Here is a 20,510-nt window from a genome sequence, read left to right on the forward strand (position 1 = left end):
GAGACAGAGTCCCACACTGTCGCCCAGGCTGGATGGAGTACAATGGTGTGATCTCTGCTCACTGCAACCTCTGCTTCCCGGGTTCACGTGATCCTCCTGCCTCAGCCTCCCAAATAGCTGGGATTACAGGTGTATACCACCATACCCGGCTAATTTTTTGTATTTTTAGTGCAGTCAGGTTATAAGTATGTTGGCTAGACTGATCTTGACCTCCTGACCTCGTGATCTGCCCGCCTTGGTCTCCCAAATTGCTGGGATTACAGGTGTGAGCCACTGCACCTGGCCAAGTCATTAATATTTAAAAGAAAGAACATATGTGGTAATTAAGTAAAGTTTATATTTTTAAGATAATTTAAAAAGCCAATTAACACATCGGTAGTTTCCAAAGAGTTTGGAACTCAGTCTAAGAGAGATGATTATGAAGACTTAGTAGAAGGAAAAATAAACTAAACAGTTTATATGCTATGTAAGAAAACAAAAGAATCACAAACAAAAAGGAGAGGTGTTATATACCACTATTACTGTTAAAATAATTCTGTTTTTGACTTCTCTCAGTAATGAAGATATAAATTTTTGGTTTAAAAAGCATGTATTGATTTCTCTTTCATTGACTAAGAGGTGTAGAAAATGTCTTATTCTTGTGTGATTGAAATGAGATTTAAAACATGAAGTTGACAACTAGTAACAAGATGAATGGATTTTCTTTGAATAGCACGTTCTGGGAATGATCACTCACTCATGTCTCTTTGGGTGATATGAGAGACGTTAAGTCTTCTGGCAAGTGTGGTTTTCTGATGATGCTTTGGGTAAGTGTTGAAGCTTTCTTTTCACTGAAATTGTGTGGCATAATCTATTTGAATTGTTTTGATCTTTGTGAAAATTTTTCTCTATAGTATTCCTTTATTGTAAATAGGAAAAGAACTTTGGGCCTGAAGAGAATTGTCTTGCACAATATGGCCATCCAGACATTGATACATCGCACCTCAAAATAACAGCTAGATTTGTACTTTGAGAAGGATCACCTTCAATTTCCCCTGGGAAATGTGCCCTTTCTGCTAAAAATGAAGTACATTGGGTTTTGATAGACCCCTTACTAGAGAACAGAAGAGTCAGACACTGAGACAAATCTTGGATAATGTGTAATGGGCTGAACAGTTGTGCCTCCTGCTGTTGATTCTCTAAGAATCCTCACAAATCGTTAAACAGGGAAGTAGACTCTGGCAATGGATTTTTGAGGATGTAGGTATGATTATAAATAGTCAAAAGCATTCCTCCCAGCATTCCTTTTCACCAGGGTAACTTATTCTGCTTTTATTGAGTACTGCTTTTTTTGTTGTTGTTCCTGTTTTCTTCTAATAAATGTGGAAAGGCATTGTGGAAGGAGTTTGGTATGTGTGCTAGGGAGACCTTTATTTGAATTCCTGGATTTATCGTATATATACAGTGTAAATGCTTTGATTTTAGTTTCCTCATGTGTAAAATGGAAGGAATGATAGCACATTCCACATAGGCTACTGCTTGGATTAAATAATGTGTTGAATATAAAGAGTTTAGCGTTTTGGTGGCACAGGAAGAGCCTGCAACAAATATTCATTAACATAATCCTTCTGAAAATACGCATTTTCAATCCTTATTTAGTTCTGGATGAGAGAAGATAGATTAACATTTTAAACCATAAATTTAGCCTTGTGAGTGAGACATCAAGGCTACTTTTTTTTTTTTTTTTTTGTCACTGCCTGAATTCTCTATATCAGTTTGCCCACATTGAAAAGCTAAAGTCTACCCATGCTTGAAGCCTTAGATTAAATGCCTTTTTCTGTGTTGTTTGACTAAGCTAGGTTAAATTTTCCATTATGGAGGCTCTCAAAATGATCTATACTTCTTCAAAGCATTCAACACATTTGTAATTAATTGTACAATTTACCTTTTTCTGCAATATCAGCTCCATGGGGACAGGAAACTCTTTCTAGTCAACCAATGTATCAGCAAGGCCTAACATATTAGGAGCTGGCAATGATATTTGTTGAGTCGGTGTATTTAAAAGGACAGCGTCAAGGCGTCTGCTTTTCTGCTATTCATTTGTTGATTCAAAGGTTTTAGAGTGATGTCTTGTATATCCTGCCTTCTGCTTTCTACTTGTATATCCTGCCTTCTGTGAATTGAAGAAAATGACAAGACAAGTCTTAATCATTTTTGGAGATTTATTTGCCAAAGTTAAGGACATGCCCCGGAGTCAGGTCTACGCCTTTCTCTTAAGATGATTTTGAGGGCTCCAAATTTAAAGGGGAAAGGGCAGGATATTGAGAAGCACACAGTTTTCACTTAAACAAAAGGGGCAAAGGAAAAATGTGGGAAATCTGCATTTTACATAACACACATAAAATGGGATAGGGGAACAATCTGATATGCTTTTGTGTCTGGCAGGCTGAGTGACTGCACCTATAAAGATAAGCTATCAATTAGCATTGCCATGGTGAAGTTGTAACAGCTCATCAGGAATTTCCTTGTTGGCAAAATATGGGAAAGGTGGGTAGCTTTGCATCTTGTAGCCATTTTATTTAGGAACTGAAAGGTGGAGGCAGGTTTGCATGATCCAGTTCACAGCTTGACTTTTCCCTTTGGCTAAATGAGTTTTGAATACCAAAGTTTAATTTCCTTTCACGCTTCTCATCCTGTCTCTTCCACTAGCTGGAGAAATTCCTCTTTATCTCAACCTGTGTAAGCAGATGAGCCTTTAGCACAAGCATGCTTCTGTTCTCATTGTAGAGAGAGCTTCCCAAGGTCTGTTGACCAGTCATATATCAAAATCTGCCTATCTGGGCATCTTTTCATCTCATCACTATTTCTCCCTGATGTTCTTGCCAAGGCCTTGTTTTTTATAGTTGCCAATGTAATTGAAAATGTATCAGGGAAAACAACATGGGCTAAAAGTAAAAATTCTCTCTATATCCTCCACATCTGACTCCTGAAAGTTAAAAAAAAAAAAAAAAAAAAAAAAAAAAAAAAAAGCTATGTCTTAATGATTAGGTCCTCTCCATTTGAAAGAACATGTGGACAACACACACACTCTGGGCAGATGTAGCCTGAATTGCTGTAGAAGACCATTAAAGTCAGTTCTACAAACATGCTCAGCATCACTATGGTTTGCAATCATGTGTGAGGCATAAACCTAGAAAATAATTTTCTAGATTCTAGATACTTTTTTAGGAATTTCCTCCTTACTCTCAGAACATACAGCTCTTTACCTTTAGAGGAAGAATTTAGAAGTGGTTATGTGGCAAGGGGGTATGAAAACGCATGATGAGCGAGAGATCATTGTGAAAATCCAAGCCAGTCTAGATAAGATTAATGCTTTAATAAATGTCTTACCTTTTTGCAGATTACAGACCCACTTCCTTATCTTTGCTGTGTTCAAAATGCTTAGCTCTCCCACACCTAGGAAAAACATCATTGTCACGAATAACCTTGTTCTTTTCACTGAGGTTAAGGAAGGAACTAAGCTTTAGTGCCTTCTAGAACTTGTTGATCGCTTTCATTAGAACTGTCCCTTCATAGTTAGCATCAGGTAGTGAGGAGACTATATTGTAGAGAATAAATGTTATTTTTTCTTCCTCATTTATACTTCTCAGTCAGGTTTTACGATGCTGGGATAAGAAAAGAGTGGAAAACTGGCTAAATTGGAAGTGCTTAGGACATGATAAATTCTTCTGTCTCATCTCTACCAGTTACTCTATGAATTTGGAGCTACTTCTCTGTGCTTTATTTTTCTTGTCTCTAAAATGGTGATAATAGTAGTACCTACTCCATAGAATTATTCTGGTAATTAGAATTAATACTTTAGTATTAGGAATAGCTTGTGAAGCATACTAAATTCCTAGTAAATGCAACCTATCGTAAGTAATATCATTAAATTACGAGAATTTCTTTATAAAGGATTTGAGTAGCCACATGCTTACTCAGTATTGTCAGGCAAGTAATTACACAACTGTAAGGGGTTTTCGTGTCAAAATCCTAACTTATTCCAGCCACGGACTAACAATTATTCTTTTATTTAATTATAAATTGTACAAACTTTTTAATCTACTTATAAAAACGTTAACTGATACCAATAAGATAATTGTAAGGTAATATTTAAAAGAACTCATTTTAGCCCACACCTTTACAGTGCTTATAGTGTGTCAAACACTGTTATAAGTGCTTTCAAACATTAACTCATTTAATGCTCAAAACAACACTGTAATAATTTTTATTATTGTCCCCATTTCTCATATGTGAAAGCAGTGGTCCCGATAAGTTAAGGGTCTTTCCAAAGGTCATACAATTAGTGGCAGTTAAACGGCCTAGAAAGTATTGTAAGAGACAGTATAGCAGAGTAGTTAAGAGGGTGGACTCTGGAGTCACATGACCTGGGCTTGCAATCCTAACTTTCCCACTGATGTGGGGGCTCACTGATATGGTTTGGCTGTGTTCCCATTCAAATCTCAACCTAATTGTATCTCCCAGAATTTCCACATGTTGTGGGCGGGACCTAGGGGGAGGTAATTGAATCATGACGGCCAGTCTTTCCCATGCTATTCTCATGATAGTTAATAAGTCTCATGAGATCTGATGGGTTCATGGGGGTTTACTGCTTTTGCTTCTTCCTCATTTTCTCTTGCTGCTGCCATGTAAGAAGAGCCTTTTGCCTCTTGCCATTATTCTGAGGCCTCCCCAGCCATGTGGAACTGTAAGTGCAATGAAACCTCTTTTTGTTCCCAGTTTCGGGTATGTCTTTATCAACAGCATGAAAATAAACTAATACAGTAAATTAGTACCAGTAGAGTGGGGCGTTGCTGAAAAGATACCTGAAAATGGGGAAGTGACTTTGGAACTGAGTAACCGGCAGAGGTTAGAACATTTTTGAGGGCTCAGAAGAAGACAGGAAAATGTGGGAAAGTTTGGAACCTCCTAGAGATTCGTTGAATGGCTTTGACAAAAATGCTGATAGAGATAGGAAAAATAAGGTCCAGATTGAGGTGGTGTCAGATGGCGATGAGGAACTTGTTGGGAACTGGAGCAAAGGTGACTCTTGTTGTTTTAGCAAAGAGACTGGCAGCATTCTGCCCCTACTCTAGAGATTTGTGGAACATTGAACTTGAGAGAGATGTTTTAGGGTATCTGGTGGAAGAAATTTCTAAGCAGCAAAGCATTCAAGAGGTTACTTGGGTACTGTTAAAAGCATTCCATTTTAAAATGGAAATGGGGCCGGGCACAGCTCATGCCTGTAATCCCAGCATTTGGGATGCCAAGGCGGGTGGACCACGAGGTTAGAAAATCGAGACCATCCTGGCTAACATGGTGAAATCCCGTCTCTACTAAAAATACAAAAAATTAGTTGGGCATGGTGGCACGTGCCTATAGTCCCAGCCACTTAGGAGGCTGAGGCAGGAGAATCCCTTAAACCTGGGAGGTGGAGGTTGCAGTGAGCCGAGATCATGTCACTGCACTCTAGCCTGGGCAACAGAGCAAGACTTCATCTTAAAAAAAAAAAAAGGGGAAACTGAGCATAAAAGTTCAGAAAATTTCCAGAATGATGATGCAGTAGAAAAAAAAAAAAACTCATTTTGTGAGGAGAAATTCAAGCCAGATGCAGAAATTGGCATAAGTGGCAAGGAGCCTAATGTTAATCCCCAAGACCATGGGAAAAATGTCTCCAGACCATGTCAGAGACCATCATGGCAGCCCCTTCCATCACAGGCCCAGAGGCCCAGGAGGAAAAAGTGGTTTTGTGGGCTGGGCCCAAGGTCCCTGTGCTGTGTGCAGCCTAGGAACTTGGTGCCTTGTGTCCCAGCCACTCCAGCTGTGGCTGAAAGGGGCCAACGAACGTACAGCTTGGGCTGTGGTTTAACAGGGTGGAAGCCCCAAGCCTTGACATGTTCCATGTGGTATTGATCCTGTGGGTGCACAGAAGTCAAGAATTCAGGTTTGGGAACTTCTGCCTAGGTTTCAGAAGATGTATGGAAACGCCTGGATACACAGGCAGAAGTGTGCTGCAGGGGTGGGGCACTCATGGAGAACCTCTACTAGGGCAGTGTGGAAGGGAAATATGGGGTCGGAGCTCCCACATAGATACCCTACCGGACTAGTGGAGCTGTGAGAAGAGGGCCACCACCCTCCAGACCCCACCAACAGCTTGCACTGTTAACCTGGAAAAGCCACAGGCACTCAACACCAGCCCATTAAAGCAGCTGGGTGGGAGGCTATATCCTGAAAAAGCCACAGGAGCAGAGCTGCCCAAGACTATGGGAATGCACCTCTTGCATCAGCATGACCTGGATGTGAGACCTAGAGTCAAAGGAGATTATCTTGATGCTTTAAAATTTGCCCCACTGGATTTCGGACTTGCATGGGCCCTGTAACTCCTTTGTTTTGGCCAATTTCTCCCACATGGAATGGCTGCATTTGCCCAATACCTGTACCCCTGTTGTAAGTAGGAAGTAACTAGCTTGTTTTGATTTTACAGGCTCATAGGCTGAAGGGGCTTGCCTTGTCTCAGGTTAGACTTCAGACTATGGACTTTTCGGTTAATTCTGAAAACAGTTAAGACTTTGGGGGACTGTTGGGAAGGCATGATTGGTTTTGAAATGTGAGGACATGTGATTTGGAGGGGGCCAGGGGTGGAATGATATGGTTTGTCTGTGTTCCCATTCAAATCTCAACTGAATTGTGTCTTCTAGAATTCCCATGTGTTGCGGGAGGGACCTAGGAGGAGGTAATTGAATCATGGAGGCCAGTCTTTCCTGCACTATTCTCATGATAGTGAATAAGTCTCACGAGATCTGATGGGTTCATCAGGGGTTTTCGCTTTTGCTTCTTCCTCATTTTCTCTTGCTGACACCACAGCAAGAGAAGTACCTTTCCCACCCACCATGACTAGGGCAGTGTGGAAGGGAAATATGGGGTCTTACCTTTTCCCACCCACCATGACTCTGAGGTCTCCCCAGCCATGTGGAACTGTAAGTCCAATGAAACTTCTTTTTGTTCCCAGTTTCGAGTATGTCTTTATCAGCAGCATGAAAACGAACTAATACATTCACCAAATGGGGAAAATAAGCCACATGATATCAACAGCTCTTGGATTCACCTTCTTAAAATAATTATTATTTTTAAAAGTAATTATAATTTAATGAGGAACTATAATGAAGTAGCTAGAGAAACTTAAGTGCATGTGAAATAATCTTCAATGAGCAGTACAATTTGCTGTCAAGATTCCAATAGTAGATATCCCAACACAGGGCAGCTAAATACAGAGATACCTTGCAGCCTTACTTTTACATTGTACTTGTCATTAACTTTAATTTTGATACATCATTTTGAAAGAACTACAGCAACCATGATGGTATTAGATATACTAAACATCTGTGCTGGTTATGGGTAGCTGGCCAATAATATTCATACTATAAATACAGTCTGGTTACAAGGTGAGGAGAGTCTATGGTTGAAACAGATAGATACATTCTATTGCCTAAATTCTAAATATTTTATTAGTTGAAGATTATTTTAAGGCACAGAATCTATCAGAAGAAATAACTCAAGCTACATAAAAATAAAAGGGAGCTGAAAACTCTGAAAAGTTGGGTAAAGGAGGTGGATTCTGTAACCCAGTTTCTGCCCCTTGAATGATAAAAATGAGTTTTAGAAACAACGTTTATCATTACAACTGGATGTCACTGATTAGTGTATGAATATAGACTTATAATTGAATTTTACTTACATAATACAAAATTCAAGGGAAATAGGAATAATCTTAAAGTATATTCCAACAGTACTTTAAATTACTATGTGGTGTTAATGAGAATATTTGGCTTTATGATAGAGATAAATAAAATAATAAGTGGAAAATTGGAATTTTGAGTTCTACAATAAGAAAAAAGATACAGACTACAATGAAGTCACTGACATTTTTTTGTGAGGTGAAACTTTCCAGTGTTCTTGAATAGAGAGCTGAAGTAGTTACCAATATCAAAGTTTCTATCACAGAGGAAAAGGAAGTTCAGCTGCCTTTCATCTCCTAGTCCTGATTAAACAGCAACAACAATAACAACAACAACAAATATAGTTAAGGCAAAGGAAGCAAGGAGCAAGGAGGTGGGAGGTTATGGAAATCAGCTTGGAGTAGGTACGGTAAGGCTTAAAGATATGCTTAGGAACATTTGAAATAAAACCAATCAGCCCTTGCAGCATTTATTTTATTGTTGCAAAAGTTTCTAGAAAGGCAAAATTAATAGGAATTATTCAAACCAAGTTTATCACAAAAACATTTGGACAGTCAACCGTATTTTATTAAGTATTGCAGGTAATAATGACTACAACTACTGTCATTTACTAAATCCTTACCCTGTGTCAGATATTTTGCTAAGTGTGCACTTCACTAACATTATGTGATTTAATATGCACAATAACCATAAGAATTTGACACTTAACACTTTAAAAAATTATTTTGAAGATGAGGAAACTATGCCTTAAAACTTTTAAACTATTAGTCATAGTTGTTTTAAATGTATTCCCTGATAATTTTAGCATCGGGGTCTTTTCTGACTCTATTTGATATGATTGCTTTTTCTAAGTGGGTTATTTTTTTCCTTATTTTTTTTCTGTTTTAATACTGAATCCTAGACATGAAGGAAAGTACACTTGAGACTGAAGTAAATAGCATTTTTGCATAGAAATATGCACATCTCGGCCAGGCACTATGGCTCACACCTATAATCCCACCATTTGGGGAAGTCAAAGCAGGCGGATCCCTTGAGCCCAGGAGTTCAAGACCAGACTGGGCAACATGGCAAAATCTCATCTCTACAAAAAATATGAAAATTAGCCAGGCATGTTGGTATACACCTGTATTCCCAGCTACTTGGGAGGCTAAAGTGAGAGGATTGTTTGAGCCCAGGAGGTTGAGGCTGCAGTGAGCTGAGATCGTGCTACTGCACTCCAGCCTAGGCAATAGAATAAGACCCAGTCTCAAAAAAAAAAAAAAAAAAAAAGTTTAAAAAAGAAAGATAAAGAAAAATGAAAGAAAGATGCACATCTCTTCTCCCAGTGTGTTTATGCGGAGACTGGATTCAACCTAGTCATGAGTTTAGCTGATTTGGGATTTCGCTGTTACCATGGTTACCTTCAGTATACAACCAGTTTAAAATTATTTTAGCAATACCATAGGGTGAAAATCAGATTACCAGAGTGTTTTTCTTAATGTTCCTTATCTACCCTCAACGTTTAGCCTTCCCTTTTGCTCTTGCACCTGACAACGAGTCTCGTCATGTTCTTATTCTCCCCAGTAGTAGACTGTTGGTGCTTATTACTTGGTGTGATCTTGGTGTTAGTGGGCAAAAGGATTTTTTTCTTATTTTTGTACCATTTCAAAACTTAGGTAAGCTTGGTCTTAATGTTGATATTTTCTTAGTAAATCTGCCGACAGAAGCCAAATTTTGCTATGAATCTTTAGTAGGTCTTGTATGGGAGACTTCCCTGCCCCTCCCCTAGTGGTGGGAGACCTATAATGAACTTGGTCCAGGACAGTTTCCTACCCCTACCTCAGGGATAGAGATTTTGTTTTTTTCTTGTGCCTTTCCTAGCTTCATCTTCATCTGTGCCCTGGGGGTGATGGTTTGTGCTGCCCTTATCCCGGCAATTTAAGGCTTTTGTTCCATAGAGGAGAAGGTCTTACATGGGGATTTATGGTTGTTTGTGTAGTGATGAATGCTCTCCTTATCTAAGTCTGCACCACTGTTAGAGGATTTCTGTATCCAAACATGCTCCCATTAGAAGTCTGTGGAGAACAGCCTACAAGTAGTATGAAGACCCTGATATCCATGCCTCCCAGGGGTTCTATACTCTTATGCTAGCCCATACTTGAGCTTTCTCAGATAAAAAAATTGATAAATTCTGCCAGGCGCGGTGGCTCACGCTCGTAATCCCAGCACTTCGGGAGGCCGGGGCAGGCAGATCACGAGGTCAGGAGATCGAAACCATCCTGGCTAACATGGTGAAACCCCGTCTCTACTAAAAATACAAAAAATTAGCCGGGCGTGGTGGCAGGTGCCTGTAGTCCCAGCTACTCCGGAGGCTGAGGCAGGAGAATGACGTGACCCCAGGAGGTGGAGTTTGCAGTGAGCCGAGATCACGCCACTGCACTCCAGCCTGGGCGACAGAGTGAGACTCTGTCTCGAAAAAAAACGTTGATAAATTCTTTTTAACCACTTACAAGACAGTGATGTCTTTTCCTCCCATCCTCTGCCATATGTGTTTCAGTGTGTCTATCTCATCTGCTTAGAGACACCTGACTTTCCTTGAATTCCAAGCTAATTGGTTTCTCCAAGACCTTAATTCTCTGACAGATTCAAGAAAAGTTATAATTTTTAAAATTTAAACTGACATTTTACTGTTATTAATGTGGGAGTAGTACTCTTTCCAAGTTTCCACATTCTACGCACCAGTAAAAATTCCAGTTATTTCTTAAACTAATATGTTTATTTTAGGACAGATTCTTACAGATGTAGATGATGAGTCAAAGATTTAGGTGCAAGTTATTTACTGAGCAAGTACTACCAGAAGAAACAAGTAAGAGTGAGGGAAGCAGGAAAAGGAAGGGTAAGTAAGAAGCCCAGAAAAGATACAATTTTGGTGACATCCAAAAATGCTTAATCATTTGAGAAACTCTGGAGCATAAATTATACTTCTAAGTGTATCGTGACTTGAAGCAAAGGAGCTGAGTTTTGTATTGCAATAATAATTGGGCACTAGCTACAGGCATTCCTGAGTAGGACGTAGACTATTAAGGAATAAATGTGTTTTATTAATTTCTGTGCACAATTGTATTCTTATATTCTATGCCTTTTGCTATGGTCTGAATATTTGTTCCCTCCAGAACTCCTGTTGACAAGGGTAGAATGGAAGGAAATAAAATATCAGTCAGAGGGTACAAAAGTTCAGTTATGTGGGATGAATGAGTTCTAGAGCTCTAATGTATAGCATGGAGACCATAGTTAACAATTCTGTATTTATACTTAAATTTGCTAAGAGAATTGATCTTAAGTGTTTTCACCAGAAAAAAACACAATGAAACAAAGCATAACTATGTCAGCTGATGGCTATATTAATTAGCTTGGTTTTGATAATCATTTCACAGAGTATAATCATCTATCAAAACATTATGTTGTACACCATAAATATACACAATTTTTATTTTTTATGTATACCTCAATAAAACTGTAAATAACAAAGAATAAATTATCAACACCCAATATACTCAACATACACTGATAAGACAGGGAAAGAATAATTGCAATAGACACTTCCAATTAAAAAAGAGAAGAAATGGAATTAGGCATATTGAAGTCACTGGTCCTTACAAATTCTGAAATATAAACATGTATACATTGTCAGAGTCTTCTCCACAGTAAGAAAACACATCCTAGTAAGGGCCCAATTATTCTTCAGCTGAATAGTTTCCTAACTATTGATCTCCTTAGTTCTTGACTTTGCCTTCCAGGCAACTGGTCTCCACGCTCTAAGATTTGTTTCGTTTTCTATAATAAATGGACTGTGTTTGCAACTAAAAGGGATTCCCAGTCAGCTTCCTGACCACAGAGATTTGGGGTCCCAGAGTCTTCTTTTCATTGTGAACTGTCTCTATTTCCTATGGATGAGACATAACTACCTTAAATATTTTGCATTTTTTATGAATCTAATTGAGATTCCCTCCATGTCCAAAAGCCACATCCATAACTATTTAACAAATAAACCTCTACTTACATTAGGCCATTTGTAAGGTGTTCGTGAGATAATACCCTTGAAACTCATAGAAGTTCTTTACCTAATTGCAAGGATTTACTGATCACTATCATAAATTTCTCTTTGTTCTTAACTAAAGGTTTTATCACCACATACTTGGTTTGATTTTTATTCTAAGACCACAGCTAGAAAGTCTAGAAATATAAAATGATTTTATTTTCTAATCCAGCACATCTTGAACCTTTATATTTCCTCTAAATTCTGCTTTCCAACTGATTCATACTCCCTTTGGTTCATCTCCTCCTCTCCTATTTATTATAGACAGATACAAAAAGCCAACTGTCAATTTCATTGTTCTGTCTGGATATCGCCTTGGCTATGTCTACACATTCATTGCATACATTTTTTTTAATCTATTTAAGTCTTAAGTTTTGCCAATAGTTTTGATCCCATTTTCAGACATAAATAGCAATTTCACACTGTCTTTATTCAGCACAAATAGTCTCTTCCTTTCCCTATACACCATACCTACCACATGGTCCCAAAGCCAGTGCCAAGCTTTTAGGATTTTGTTATGGCAGCACCTTGTTTCTAGTTGCCAATTTTTGTATTAATTATTAATTTCTGTGTAACAAATCATTCCAAATTTAGTGTCTGAAAACAAGTATATATTTGTTTAACTTGTGTTGAGTTTATCTAAGTAGTTCTTATGCTGATCTTGCCTAGGATTACTCATATATGGCTTCAGTTATCTGAACCTTAACTGGGGTGTTTATTTCAGGGTAACCTCAATTATATGTCTGGTGGTTGGTGTTGGCTCTTGTCTGTAGCTTTTTACTTCTCTTCTATGTGGCCTCTCATCTCATAGGAGCCCAGAGTTTCTTCACAAGACAAAAGATTCATTCCAAGACAGAGAAAGCGGAAGTTCAAGATCTCTTAAGGCCTAGCATAAAAAGTCACATAATATCATTCTTGTCATATTCTATCCGTCTATGCAAATCTCAAAGCCATGCTGAATTAAAGAGGTGAAGAAATGGGAAACTCATACTATAAAAGAATGTAAAATAAGAAGGTTGTGATTCATTAGGGGCCATTATTCTAACAGAGTTTTCATTATAATGACTATATTTTCCCCAGGATTTCTAGTAGGTTCTTTTCATATGCACCTGTACTATTTTATACACATTTTCTCTGTTTTTTTGTTTCTTTTAAAAAATTATCAATGCCAAATCTTAATTTATCCTTTAAAGCAACTTAAATATATTTAATATGTTTATGAAACACTTATAATCAATTTCATGTGGAATGAATTAATGTTCTAATTGTTGATTTTTGTTTGTGTGCATCTTCAGGCAATTCAGGATTTGTGTTTGCAGACTCATTTGATTGAAAAGGATCTCTCTCTCTCTCTCTCTGTTTCCTTTCTTTTTTCTCCTCTTATCTCCCTCCGTCCTTCCATGTGATCTTCTGTATAGAGGCTTGTTTGAACATGTTCCAACAGAATGAACATCTGGAATGAGGTCTCTCATTTTGGCTTTTCTGCTTTGTGGATATTGTGGATCCAGCCAGTTACAGATTCGAACTTAGTTTATTTCTTCTGTGAGGCTGTGTTTATATTTTCCCATCTCTTCAGCCCACACGATCCTACGAGTCCTTGCCACAGGTAGCCATCAGCAGCATTTGTTCTTAGTTTCGTTATTTAAGCAATGAATCTAAATTAAACTCCAGGCATAGGAGCACTTTTTAGTCCCTGTTAACCCTCTGGAACTGAACTTCAGTCTGCTACAGTGTTCTCCCAAACCTGACATTCGGCAATCTTTTACTTCATTCTCTTAGCTTCTTTGTATTTTGTATTCAATTTTCAGCTTTTTAAAAAGTTTATCTTTTTCTAGGGTATTGTTTATTCTTTTGATTTTCTCTTTAAATATTTTTTATTGCTACAACGTACAATGCAGTTAGGAGAGCACAAAACTTGTGGAATTACTACATAATTTTGCCCCATTTGCTTTTAGCATTTCCTGAAATTTAGAAAAAAAATGCAGATAAATTGCACAAATTTATAACAATGATTTAAATTTGAGTTGACATTTCAGTGTAGAATCAAGCTCCTGTCTCTTCAGTGACATTATGTCAAAATAGCACGCATTCCATGGCCTAGTGAACAAAGTTTCCAGGGCTATAGGAGTATTTTTAAAATGTTTCGAGTCGAGTTAAATAATATCACATTTTACCTTCTCAGAAATACTTTGATTTTACACCAGATGTCATATAGTACCTAATTCCACAATGTTTCTGATGAGGAAAATTCTCAGAGGAATGCAGCTGTAGTGCTTAGGGCTTGAAATATTGAAATGTAGTTATTAAAACTACATGTACCAAATAAAATCCATTCTTTTCAAACACATTCTTATCATAAGCACTTAATTAATGCTTGGAATCAATCCAGACTTGAGGCCATATTGTATTTATTCAAAAAAGCCCATCATGTGTCAGTATGACTGTGTGGTTTCAGTTTCTCATCTGTTTTTTTTTTAATGACTCAGCTATATGGAATAACTAGCAGCTGGTGGTGGAGGACTATAAGACTACAAGATGGTACTAATGAGAAGATGTTTGGTTGAGAAATGTAGAGTGATGGATTGTAAAACTCAGTTTTGCAATAGTTAGAGAAATGAGCCAGTGTCCAAGACTATTAAGAGTCCTATGCAGCCGGGCATGGTGGCTCACGCCTGTAATCCCAGCACTTTGGGACGCCGAGGCAGGTGGATCACAAGGTCAGGAGTTCGAAACCAGCCTGGCCAACATGGTGAAACCCTGTCTCTACTAAAAATACAAAAATTAGCTGGGTATGTCGGCAGGTGCCTGTAATCCCAGCTACTCAGAGGTGAGGCAGGAGAATCACTTGAAACTGGAAGGCAGAGGTTGCAGTGAGCCCAGATCGTGCCACTGCACTCCAGCATGAGCAAAAGAGCAAAACTCCTCTAAAAAAAAAAAAAAAAAAATCCCATGTAGTTCAAAGTCAAGAAATAGTTATTGGTATCCAAGTTAAATAGACAAAAGTAAACTTTTGAAGTCATTCTTGCTGGAGGGATGAGACAGTACAGTGCAAGAGGTAGGAGAAGATACATAGTAATCAGGTACATATCAGATCACATTTTCCTTCTATCTGTTACTTAGCTAGGTGAAACTGGACATGACACAAACACTGTAACCTCATTTTACTAATCTATAAAATAAAGATCATAATATTTCGTGCATCTCAAAGCTGTGGTAATAATTAAAGTGGATAATGTACACCAAATGACTAGCATGTAATAAGTGCTTCATAAATGTAGTACTTATTATCAAGTATCACGACTTTAAATAGACAGGTTAAATTTAACATTCAAGAGACTGGCTACAATAGGAGTAGTGAACAAGCAGGTAGTACATTTCAAATTGTCTAGATATATTCCACGGATAAGCCGAAAAAAACATTTACACAATTACATACACAGACACAGTGGCACAGCAATGAGCAATGTAATGATTGTTAATCATAGGAAAGTAGCAAATTGCATATTGCAATTTACCCTTTATTATCTGTTCTTATGATTGAACTCAATGTAAGTGGTATCCTCGAGCAAGAGAGAAGGTAGCCTTTTTTACTTTCACAGGTTTTTCCCTTGTCAGAATACAGAAGAAAAGTTGGGTTTTCCTAAAATGTGTTCAGGGTAGGCTGTTTTCTATCTTATTAAAATTCATAAAGTGGTAAAGAAGTTGGAGGAATATAAATTTTCTATTCTCCTATCCATATTTTAAGAAATGCTGAGTTGGAAACATTTATTGACATGGTAATATCAATAAATTTGCGGGTTTGTAATTACATGCATATTACTAAAATTATATTAGTAGATGTGCAGATATTCAGAAGCTTTAACAAAAAATTCTAGAATTTAGAGCCTTCTGAATAATCTAACAGTTTCTTGACATCTGTACCTCAGATTGTTTTCTTTTGGTAATATAACAAAATACTTTATTGCAAGTGTACCACCCTCTGAGAGTAAATATTCAGTCCCTGCTTCAAGATTTTAACAGACGCAGTACTTTCCTGTGCATCCTCTTCCACAGGAACATTCGCAGTGGGGAGGTTGATAAAGCATTCTCCATATAGGCTTCCTGGAGTTTCTCAAGCCACTAGTAACCCCTTGTTATATATATGCAGGATTTCTTCCATTAGAAATATTGAGCTTTCTCTTGAGGCGTTGATTAGTATTCTTATTGTTTCATTCTCTAGTGAATGGATACCCTAGGTTTATAGATCTAACATTCAGTCTGTTGAATTCTATTACTTTTATAGCATAGTTTTACAAATATATGTTCTGGGCATATACTTCTAATTGTCTAATAATGAAGTTTATCCTACTTTTTATTTTTAATTTTGTATATATAATGTTGTATCTCTCTTCTTTCTGGCTATCTGATACATTTCAGAATGTATTGGAGATACTCTGGGGGTTAGGTAAATTATTCTTACTTTAAAAAGACAAGTCTTGGCTGGGCATGGTGGCTCACACCTGTAATCCCAGCACTTTGGGAGGCTGAGGTGGGTGGATCACCTGAGGTCAGGAGTTCAAGACCAGTCTGGACAACATGGTGAAACCCCATCTGTACTAAAAATACAAAAATTAGCTGGGCATGGTGGTGCATGCCTATAATCACAGCTACTTGGAGGCTGAGGCAGAAGAATGGCTGGAACCTAGGAGGCAGGTGCTGCAGTAAGCCAAGATCGTGCCACTGCACTCCAGCCTGAGCTCCATCTCAAACAACAACAACAACAACAACAATAAAAAAAGGCTGAGACTCTACCTCAAAAACAAAAACAAAAACAAACAAGTCTTGATTGTCTGGTCTCTCCTCATAATGCAAAATCACTTAATTTCTACCATGATGATTTGATTTTGAAGTATAACTGTGAAATACATAATTCTAGATGAAATATAATTAGTTCCAAAACCTCTTTGAGCATTCTTAACTTTTAAATGACCTCTATATATAATCACTAGGGATACTTAGATAATATATACATACATTTTAAGTGAAAGACATCATTCTTATGAAATATATTTATTGGATTTACTGATAAAAAGTACATTTTTGCTTTTTTATACTCTTGCATTCTACAATCTCAGCATATTCAGGTATTCATATTTGGAGTCTTCTCAAAGGATTGTCAGTAGAGAGTTGTGCTTCTATTTATGATGCCCTACAAGAGAATATCGCTCCCACCTTAATTAGCAAGAAGAAAAGGCCAGATAATCTTCAAAATTATCATGTTTTTTGACATATCAGAGCTCAGATCTCAAGGCAATCAGGTGGACTAAATTCCAGAATGGCAGGCCATTCTGAGGAGAGAGAGAACAGATGAATGTTTCACCTTTGGCAAAACATGGGACAAAAACACTGTACAAGCAGGAAAGAGGAAACAATTACATTTCAATACTTTATTAGAAGTTGAATGTGGGCTAGCATGACGATTTAGAACCTTTGAGAACTCCAGACCCAGTGAAAGTGTGCATTCATTTGCCATGGACTTTTCATAAGCCTCCACTATATACTCATGAGGACGATTAGAGGCAGGGAAGGAAAAAGTGTGTGGGCATAAAACCTTGCCTATGTCTTGAACTGTTTTATTATATGAATTAAAAGCCTCAAGCAACTTGGGAATAGAAGGCAGGCAAAGATCCATTGTTCATAGGGGAAGGGGTCGAAGCAAGTCATCTGTTGCTGGGGAAGGAAAAAAGAGAGGGAAAGAAAATCCCACGAGCTGTATGCTCAGTGTAGTCTACTTTTGTGGGAAGACCAAGAAATCCTTCTGATCCTGGTCCCGCGCAAACGTACATTGCCACCTAGAGAGCAGCAAAATCTATCTGCCCCTGAGAGAGAAGCTTTTACCCAGAATGCTGTACTGATACCAATCAATACTGCTATGACTGAGGGAAGAATAGAAAATGTCCTCTCTTCTAAGACCCTCCACACATGCAATAAAGAGTTTGGTTGAATTAGGGAAAAGAGCCAGGTACACAGGGCCAGGTGAACAGGGTCTGATTTAGAATAAGTCTAGACCAGGAGAACCAGGAACTACCAACAGTTTCTATCATGATTTTTTCACATATAAAATATCACAGTGAACTGCCAATGAGGAGGAGCAAGATTGCAGAGAGAACCTTCTGTGATTTGGGCACAGAGGTCCTGCTGAAAACTGGTGGAGCAGGAATGCTGAGAAAAATTCTTGGGCAACCTAGATGTAACACTAAGCACAACGTTACAGCATTCTATTTCTGGAGGATCCTGGAAGTTTGTGATGGTCTGAAGGAAGCTATGGTAACGATTTCCAAAAGCAACTCCACAAAGTATTGGGTGGACTTAACCTGTCACACTAATGGCTGGCAGAAGAACATGATTAGATACACATGGTGTCTATAGTATATACTTACATACTTTCATATTCATATGATAAGGCTAACGTAACAAAATATCATAGATTTGTAGCTTAAACCACAGACATTTATTTTCTCACAGTTCTGGAGTCTGGAAGTCGAAGATCAGGATGTCAGCAGGACAAAAATGGAATGCTCTGCTCCAGGCCTTTCTCTTTGGCTTGCAGATGGCTGCCCACTTGGTGACTCTTCACACGCTTATCTCACTGCTCCCGTGTGTCTCTGTTGTCCCCTTTTATATCAAAATTCTCTTTCAAAAATAAGGACAATTGATTGTTTTAGAACCATACAAATAGCTTAATTTTAACTTAATTAACTCTTTAAAGTTAATTGTCCAGAATGTCAGACACATTCTCAGGTACTAGGGGTTAGCACTTCAACATATGAAATTTAGGGCAAGACAATTCAGCCCTTAACAACAATTATGTAACTTTTGCCCTCACAGCTATTAAATGAGATATACATTATTATAATCATTTTACAAATGAGGAAACTAGGGCTTTGAGAAATTAAAGAAACACTTATCAATAATTCTTAAAATTTCATTTCCAAAAAATATGTTTTGAATTTTATTCCTATTGATGCTTGTTCTTCTTTCAGTCCCTGTCACCTTTTACAAGTATTCTGACATTCTGTTTTAAAATTATGCTTATTATTAACCAAAGTATGCTGTATGTATGTTCAGCAAGAAAAGTGAAAGCTGAGGTAATAGGATATTATAGTAAATTAAATGGAAGAAAAAGTCTAACAATAATGTATCGTCATTATTTCACATATTTTAAGAAGAGGTTATTTATAACAAAACAAGATGTTTCACAAAAATATCCCTCGCTATTATTCTAGGTGATTTTAAAACATGTTCAAACCAATGGCCTGAGCCCAATTTGGCATGAGAGAATTCTACAGGGAATTCTGCTTTATTGACTCAATTTAATTAAACATGTTTCTTGACATTTGAAAAAAAAATAAAAAACTAAAACTAAACATGCTGTCATTAGCCTACTTGGCTCTGGAGTCAGGCAGTCTCAATTAGAATCAAAGCTCTGCCTGCTATAAGCTATTTTGGGCATATTTCTTAATATCTCTAAAGCTAAATTTTAAAAAATAAACAAATCTTAGTTACTGCATGGAATTGCTGAGAAGATTAAGCTAATTTATCAAAGCACTTGATTTTATTTTCTGGAACTCAACATATGAAAAAATTAATATTAACTAGCAACTCCAATTTCTTCTATCCCTATCATCACTACTTTTTACATCATCATCACCATTGCATCATAATCGTCACTATCATGCCCATCATCATCACCACTATTCATAAAATACATATTATTGTATACCCTCAAAATTTACATTTGTATGCCTATCAGATAAGATACAATGACATTCATTCAAAAATTAGACAATAATGTGGATTATAAAGAGTGCATATAAAAATGAATCTATTAATGTGTAGAAAAATAAATAGTAAAAATTTGTATTATTTATATAAGTGTAAAGCTATTGAGAGACCAAAAAAGCCAAGTAATTGATTACTAGAGGAAATTATGGACATTTGTAATAAATTTGCACTAAAGTATAGGGGTTTTAATCTTAATAGTCATATCTAATAGTCTATTATCTAATACAGAGTATTATCTAATCATCTCTATATATGTATGTATTCTCTGTAGTCTCTCCCTCTCTCTATATATATACTCTCTCTATATAGTAATATATTTATGTACTCTCTGTCTTTACAGAGAGAGAAAGAGACAGAAAGAGAGACAGAGACAGAGAGTACAGACATTTACCTGTAGTGCAAAAAGAAGGGTTGAAGAAATCCACTGGAAATAATGGTTAACATTATAATACATTCAAAGCACTTTATACATATATACATATATACGTATATATGTATGTATTGTCTGTATGTACACTCTATATATACTCTGTCTGTATAGTCTACATATACTTACGTACTCTCCGTCTCTACAGAGAGAGAGAGAGAGAGACAGAGAGTACAGATGTTTACCTGCAATGCAAAAACAAGAGTTAAAGAAACCCACTAGACATGATGGTTAACATCATAACACATGCAAAGCACTTGATACATGCATTTAAAAGCATCATAGAGGCTGAGCATGGTGGCTTATGCCTGTAATGTCAGCACTCTGGGAAGCTGAGGTGGGCGGATCACCTGAGGTCAGGAGTTCAAGACCAGCCTGGACAACATGGTGAAATCCTGTCCCTACTGAAAATACAAAAATTAGCCAGGCG

Source organism: Symphalangus syndactylus, chromosome 4 (assembly GCF_028878055.3).
Source record: "Symphalangus syndactylus isolate Jambi chromosome 4, NHGRI_mSymSyn1-v2.1_pri, whole genome shotgun sequence".
NCBI lineage: Eukaryota > Metazoa > Chordata > Mammalia > Primates > Hylobatidae > Symphalangus > Symphalangus syndactylus.